An 8,488-nucleotide genomic window follows, 5' to 3' on the forward strand; every position below is an offset into this window, starting at 1 on the left:
AAGAAGTCTGATCCTAAGGTTGTTAAGATTTGGGGCTGCCCTGCTCACGTTAAAAGACACAACCCCGATAAGTTAGAATCAAAGACAGAGTGATGCAAATTTGTAGGATACCCCAAGGAAACTTGTGGGTATTATTTCTATCATCTCGAGGACCAAAAGGTCTTTGTAGCTAAGAGAGCAGTGTTCCTTGAGAAGGAACACATTCTTGGCGAAGACAGTGGGAGAATGATAGAGTTGAGCGAGGTTGGAGAACCAAGCTCGGTAGTGTCTACACTAGAGACCGCAGCTTACCTTCTGAACAGAGTTCCAACTAAGTCGGTAGTGTCTACATTGTAACACCCCTCATTTCCAAATTTTCGTATAAATTTCTGGTGATAATGTAAGTATTTATTTTAAATTGATAAAAGAAATAGAGTATGAATCAGAGGTAACTCATTTGTAAGATTTGGGAGATCTGTTCAAAAAAAAAAAAAAAAAAAGAAAGAATCTGAGGACCTATATGTAAACCCTAAGGACCTAATCGTGAATATGATAAAAACAAGGATTAAACTGCAAAACGCACAAAATGACAAATTCCACCGTTTAAGCCTCTCTGCCTTCGTTCTTAAGGAAGCAGAGAAGGCAGCTCGTGGGTGATCAAAGAAAGAAAGAAAGAAAGAAGAAGAAGAAGAAGAAGAAGAAGAAGAAGATGAAGAAGAAGAAGAGAAAAAAATTGGGGTTTTTAGGGTTCTTGCTTTAATCTTTTCACTTCGGGTCAAAATTCTCAAAGGCAAGTGTTCTAACCCCATCCTACAGAATTTTTAGTCTCTGTTTTTATGTTGATTCAAAATAAATTGAAGGATTTCTATTTAGAAACTGATATGTCTCCCTTTGGACATAGAACCATGGATTCTGAAGTTTTTTTGGTAAACTGACCCCTATACACTGTTTCAGCTATAAGTTTTAGCACAAAATGTGAATTCGGGCATAAACTATTTTGTTTGAAATTAGACTCGTATATATTCCTTTTGACACTGATTTTGTAGATTTTGGACACCGAATACTTACCCAAACATCTGTTTCAAATGAGCCTATAGACGCTGTAAAACAGGGTTCAAGATTTCTGACCTGTCGATACTAAAATGCCTATAACTCCCTGTTGAAAACTCTGATTTGTACCAAACTGATTTTATTTGAAACTAGATTTGAAAATATTTCTTTTGACATATAGTTTGGAAATTTTGGAATTCAATTGCCTACCCTATTATCTGTTGAATCCGACCCTATAAATTCTGCAAAACAGTGATTGTGTTTTTGACCTTGTGTTACCAAATCAAAGGTAACTCCGTGTTGGGAGCCCTGTTTCATATGAAATTTGTTCCATCAGAATATAGATTGATATATGGTTCGACCATAGCTTTCTTATGGGTATTGGAGCATAATTGATATTCTGAAATATTTGTTTGATGTGCCACTGGAATTCTATCCGAAATCGAGCTTTGGTCGATTTCGCGTATTTTGTTCCATTCCTTTGGATATTTGAATTCGTCTAACCTTCTTATTAGAATTGAGCTAAATATGATTGCTTGGAATCCCTGTACACTCTTGTTTTTATTTCATTCCAAATCTGAATACATTTGTGAGAGATTTGTTCTTTGTTTCGTATTGTCTCGAAAAGGCACATGCACGTTTCGTTGTTCCGCGTGTGCTTCCGATATATGCTACTTATTGTTAAAACTGGCCTCTTGTACTCTGGTGTGTGGGATTGTCTGGACCTTTGCCAGAAATGGTAAAGGGTATGCGCTTATTGCCCGCTATGTGGGGTCCCGCTATGTGGGATATTTTGGACCTTTGCCAGAAATGGTAAAGGGTATGCGCTTATTGCCCGCTATGTGGGGTCCCGCTATGTGGGATATTCTGGACCTTTGCCAGAAATGGTAAAGGGTATGTGCTTAGAGCCTGCGATGCTCTGCCGGCCCCCTCTGACTTCACCTAGACATGGGTGTGGATGGAGCTCGCAGACGTGGGAGACTTTTGTCAGGTGGTCATTCAGAAATGGATGAATCACATTCTGACTGAGATCCCACTACACCTTCTATATGTTTGATATGACATCCAGTGTTTTAGTGAGTTGTTTCTCTTCATGCTCTGGATCAGAATTATATGATTGTAATGTCAAGGACGACGTTTGAGCTTCTGTACGATATTTGTTTTTGATATACTCTAAAATGCTTCATTCACTGATGATTTTGCTTTGAAATGTTTCATATGCCGTTGATATGCTTCGGAACATTTTATATGCCACTGATAAGCTCCGATATGTTTCCTTTGTTACTGATATGCTCCAATTACTCTATGCCCCATCTGTCAGGAACCAAATATGTACGATTGAAAGGACAATTGTGTTTATGCTCCTAATGATATTATGTCTACGAAATCGTATATTCTGCCTTGTATTTTGAAACTGTATCTCTTTGGAAATTATACTATTTTGATATGGATATGTTAGTCACTTGCTGAGCTCTTTATGCTCACCCCGTTTGTTGATAAATTTTTCAGGATAGCGTATCGCTTGCTTAAATGTTAAGATTGGGCTGAGGCGGTGGAAAGTTTAGAAGATTTTGGGCAGATCTTTGTTAGCATATGTGTATATGTTGTATAAGATACTTTGCATCTTATGAAATGTGACGATAAATCTAAACGTGTGGATTTTGTGTAAGATAAAGGATCCCTCATGTATAGGATTTTGGAATGTTAAGTTAAATTTATGTAATGATATGATCTTATGGTAATCGTTGGTTTGGTGACTGCATAGACTTCCCCACTTGTGAATTTTATGTTGTGGCTATTATTTTGATGAGTTAAGTTCAGTTTGTTTGAATTATCGAGTGATGTGTGGGATGTTTATGAACTGCACAGGGTTATGAATTTGTAGACTATAGAGGTGAAATTTTTGATCTGAATGTTTTCTTAGTGACCTCAAATGTATGTTTGGATCCTGGGTTAGTTATGATGAAAATTTTAAATATTGTCGATATTTTGAGGGGCGTGACATACACCATATGAGATATGGAAAGGAAAGAAGCCTGATCTTAAGGTTGTTAAGATTTGGGGCTGCCCTGCTCACGTTAAAAGACACAACCCCGATAAGTTAGAATCAAAGACAGAGTGATGCAAATTTGTAGGATACCCCAAGGAAACTTGTGGGTATTATTTCTATCATCTCGAGGACCAAAAGGTCTTTGTAGCTAAGAGAGCAGTGTTCCTTGAGAAGGAACACATTCTTGGCGGAGACAGTGGGAGAATGATAGAGTTGAGCGAGATTGGAGAACCAAGCTCAAGCACCACTCTACAGCCCGAGTTTGTTCAAGTACCTAATATACAAGTTTCAACTTTACGCAGGTCTGATAGAATATCCATCCTCCTGAAGGATATGTTAGGATCGGAGCGGCACTAAGAGGGGGGGTGAATTAGTGCAGCAGATTAAAACGTCGGTTTTGATAAAATCTTTCGTACGATAAAAAATTGAACTTGAAAAGCTTAATAACTTAGAAGCGTATGGAAGCGTAGTGACTAAGTAAAGTAGTTTGCAGTATGTAAATGGCAAGAATAAAATGCAAACCAGAGAAGACGGTAGTTTATAGTGGTTCGGTCAATCGTGACCTACATCCACTCCTCCGATTCCTCTTCCGTCGAGGCTACCGACATCCACTAATGATCTTCCTTTGCTAGGCGAAGATCAACCTCCTTCTTACACCCCTTTTACAACCTCTTACAAGTGGTTCACCCTTTTACAAAGATTTCAATGAAAAGAAAGGAGGTGAACACTCAAGCTATTGAAAACAAGACTTTTCCTAAAGCTTTTCTCAACTTCTAGCTTCTTAAAAGGTTGTATTCTCTACTGAGAAATGAGGGGTATTTATAGGCCCCAAGAGGATTCAAATTTGGGCTCCAAATTTTGAATTCTCTTGGGTTTTCGAGGCCCGCGGTGCCACCGCCTGTTAGTGGCGGTGCCACCGCCCAGTCTAGGCGGTGCCACCGCCTAGGCCAATTCAGCTCATTGGTTGGGCTCCAAACTTGGCCCTGCTAGTCATAGGTGCCCAGCAAGCCAATCACATGAGTGATGGCACGTGTGACTTGATACAGAATCTATTTGCTTATTATATTTTGGCGTATATCACTTTATAACTATTGCATAAATGCATATATATATTGTGATGTCCTTGGATTTGTGCAATGGGAATCGGATCGTGATGAGATCACGATAATGAGATCGATTCACCTTTAAACACATATCCTAAATAATCCCGCTCATAGGTTACTCGAGAGGGACATCGTGATAACCGGATAGACTAGTGTGCTGTATACCCGTTCATATGATGGATGCAGCTGGTCTCATAGCTGCTCGTGTAGGGACACTAGGGATACAATACAGGTTCTCATTGGAGAATGAGTTCACTGATTGATCCGCTTATGGAATGCTGGATGGTTGATGATGCCTTATTGTCAGACAGTGATTCCGTAGTCCTAGTGGTGTATCTGGTCCTTAGACTTGAGACACCAATGATGTCCTGTATGAGTGCTCCACTCTTTGATACCAGACTTATAGGTTTGGTTGTCCCAGATCTAGTACAGCTGGTCATTGGGAGTGGTAATCGACCTTACGAGGGCTATTGAGTGTCGATAGAGGATCATCCACTCTCGGCGTCATGAGAGGAATATCCCATGTGTTCTTGCTCAAACAAATCCCTGGCCAGGGTCAGTCGGGTTGAGAGAGAAAGAGTTCTCCGGGAGAATGCGATTAGAGCGAGACTTGAGTAGAAACCGTATGGGTCTGACAGCACCATGCTGTTAGGATCGGAGTGGCACTAAGAGGGGGGGGTGAATTAGTGCAGCGGATTAAAACTTCGATTTTAACAAAATCTTTCGTATGATAAGAACGGAACTTGAAAAGTTTAACTTGAAAGCGTATTCTTAAAGTTGCGCAGCAAGGGTAATAAGGAACTAAAGCAGTAAGAAGATTTGCAGTAATGTAAATGACAATAATAAAATGCAAACCAGAGATTACGCCGATTTTTAGAGTGGTTCGGTCAAATGACCTACTCCACTTGCGATGCCCCTCTTCGATGAGGCTCCCACCTTCCACTAGCAAATCTCTTGAAATGGAAGGGTAAACACCCCTCTTACAACCTTTTACAAGCAGTTCAACCTCTTACAAATTTTCAATAAGAAAGAAGGAGGAGAACTCTCTAGCAAATTGAAAACAAGACTTGCTAAGACTTTCTAAGACTTTTCTCTCAATCAAAATGCTTCTTAAAAGTTATAATCTCAGCTAAGATTTGAGGGGTATTTATAGGCCTCAAGAGGATTCAAATTTTGGGCTCTAAAATTTGAATTCTCTTAGGGTTCCCGGTGCTGGAGGTTCCACCGCCCAGCCAGGCGGTGCCACCGCCCAGTGCTCGGGTGCTGGACGGTGCAACCGCCCAGCCAAGGAGGTGTCACCGCCCAGCCAGGCGGTGCCACCGCCTGGCTCTCCGGTTCACTTGGTTTGGCTTACTTTTAGCCCAAACCAAATCTGACTTTGGCCCCAATTGGCCCCTAACCAGGATATAGGATTATCTTCTTAATCCTAATCCTAATTACAAGTGAACTACATAACAAAACACATCCTAAGCAATTTATCAACCGCGAGCGTCAAGTCTTGTTCCGGCGAGCTTTCCGACGAACTTCTTCCGACGGGGTCCAAGCACGCTCCCGAACTTGTGATGACTTTAATGAGTAGCCGAGACTTCTCGGTGATCTCTGCGAACCTCCGACGATCTCTTCGGCGAACTTCCAATAGGTTCCCGATTTCTTCTCGGTTGGTTCCATCATCATCTCCGACGATTCTTCGGACTCTTAAACGTTCATCGAACTTGACTCCGGTATTCTTGCTTTGTGCTTTCTGGTTATCGTAGTTAATCCTGCATACTTAACTCAATAATATGGATTAGATCAAATAACCCATCAATTGATTTTATCATCAAAATCCGAGATTCAACACATGCTCGATATACGGTCTCTGGGATATTAGATGGATTAGGGACTATAGGTACATGGTAACTGAGGACAGACAGGTCCAATGGATTGGATTCCCCTGTATCGTCTGTGGACTACGGCGTGGTGGCCTAGTACGTCCGTAGTCGATGAGTCGAGTAAATTATTACAAAGATAATAATTCACTGAGTTAGAAGGAGTTCTGACAGGTATGACTCACGGCCAGCTCGATATTGGGCCTAGAGGGTCACACATATATGGTAGGCATTGCGATGAGTAGAGGTTCGGATATGAGATATCCGACAGAGCCCTTGTCTTATTGGATGCAGATCCAATACCCACTAGGGAAGGACCCATTAGGGTTTGACACGGGATCTCTATAAATAGGAGGGATTCACAGCCTCATAGGCTAGAGTCTTTGCTTGCCTTTCCTATTCTCCTCTCCCTCTCCACCTCAGAGTAGGCCTGGAGTTTTGAGGAGGGTCGTCGCAACCCTACTGTGTGGATCACCGCTAGAGAGGAGGACGCTTGACTTCCTTCACCCTCTCCTAAGGATCTGCAAGGAAACAGGGATATACGATCTCCCTAGGTAACACAATCTCTATACGCAGTTTTGTGTTTTGCGGATTTTTTTCGCACCAATCTTCGCACGACGACGAACATCTTTTTGGGAATCGGGGATTTTTGTTTTCTTGTTCTTCCGCTACGCATATGATGTCACCCCCCATGATTTCCCAACAGTGGTATCAGAGCTAGGTTGTTCGTGCAAATGATTGGTTTTGAACTGCATGTGTTGTGTTTAGGAAGAATATTGACGTCAAAATCGTTGACGCAAAAGCGAGAAAGGGCAGCAACAGTTGCTGCCCTCGATCTGCGTGCGTGCAGCTCAACCGAAGGCGGGCAGCGCAGGGGCTGCGTCAACAGCCGGCCGGCGGCCTGCTTGCAGCAGGCTTGCTGCCGGCGGGGCTGGCAACCCACGGGCAGAGGCGCCGTAGGACAGCGGCGCCTGTCGCCTAAAGGACGCGACGCTTGCCGCCGCTGCTCCCGCGGGCGAAACCCCCCCACAGGGGCGGCCGCCCGGCGGTACAACATCGCCTGCGGAGGCAGCGGCGCCCGAAGGGGGTGCCCACCCGCAGCGGCATCGCCGCCAGTGGGCGTGCCGCCTGTAGGCGAGGGCAGTGCCCTCGCCCCGCCGCACAGGCCGCCGCCGGCAGGGTGGCGGCGGCGGCAGCAGCGAATGGGGGAAAGGGTATTAGGGTTTTATGGTTAAAAGACAGTTTTGCCCCTCGGAATTTGAGAAATTCTAGTTTCTGTCCTTTGTCCAAATTACGAAAATACCCTTAGGAATTGAGAAATTCCCTACATGTCCCTGATTTCAGAAAAATATTAATTAATTAAAAGGTTTAGTTGATTATTATTTTTATTATTATCTAGTAGTCCTACATGATGATGATTATTTATACATGTGATGTATGATGTGTGGACGGATGATCATGGACCGTGAGATGTGTGTACTTGTGATTATTATTATTGAGATCTGCGAACCTCCATTATATTTCTCGTTTATTGTCGGGCCTGCGTGCCTATGATTAAGTTGTAATCATATGAGGAGGTGCAGCGGGAGCGTGGATGCGATAGCGGGACCCACGAGCCGGACGATCGTGATGCATGGAGATGCATCAAGATGTCGACGAAACCGACGAGGACGAGATGGACGATCACAGGGCATGGCGATGCACCGTTGCACACATAGATCTTGATGTGAGTGATTAGGCCTACTGGCTCGGGCCTAATCATATTAGGTTGTGGTCCATGATCATCTGATGTGATTGCTTATACAAATACTAGATATGTATATATATTTGCATGCGATGTAGATATATATTAAATATGTATATGTGTGATATGTCATATTAGGAGACCAAATTATAGAAACATCTCTCGATAATATTAAGTCGGTAAACGTGAGGCAATTAGATTGACCCACGTGGCCTTCCATCGTTATGAGTAGGAACCGATTCCCGGTGTAGGTTGAGTTGGTCGAGTCTCTCGAGACTCACCTATATCGCGATTCGCTATCTTGCTTACGACATAGAGATGTCACCGGTGACCTGAGGGCATGGTATGCTTGGTCGAGTCCCTCGAGGGTATATCATCAAATCAGACTCATCTTGTAACGAAGGTGTTGACTTAACCGAGCATCATGGTTGGTCGAGTCCCTCGAGGCCATGGTGATTCGGAGGCCGAATAAGACGGGAATCACAAGGAGTTGTGATCGGTAAGAGTTGCCTACCTTTTAGGCTTAGTGTGATTGGTCGAGTCCCTCGAGGTTACACTAAGACGCTGATTGGATCCTGATCCCCACTAGAAGTCTACCGGAGACTTCCGTTTCACGTGCTGAGGGTGTCGCGTGACTCGTTAGTAAAATAGTGGGAGCATATTAAGATAGAAGTCCATATCTTGATAGTTTATT

General features: G+C 43.2%; 1 long non-coding RNA gene across 1 annotated transcript; it reads left to right on the forward strand.

Annotated features, from left to right (window-relative positions):
• Positions 1-262: 262 nt before the first annotated feature.
• Positions 263-2,786, forward strand: LOC135623301 (uncharacterized). Its single transcript, XR_010491335.1, has 2 exons — positions 263-769; positions 2,539-2,786. It is a non-coding gene; the product is annotated as an uncharacterized LOC135623301 (long non-coding RNA).
• Positions 2,787-8,488: the final 5,702 nt, after the last annotated feature.

The sequence above is a fragment of the Musa acuminata genome, chromosome BXJ2-9 (assembly GCF_036884655.1).
Source record: "Musa acuminata AAA Group cultivar baxijiao chromosome BXJ2-9, Cavendish_Baxijiao_AAA, whole genome shotgun sequence".
Lineage (NCBI taxonomy): Eukaryota > Viridiplantae > Streptophyta > Magnoliopsida > Zingiberales > Musaceae > Musa > Musa acuminata.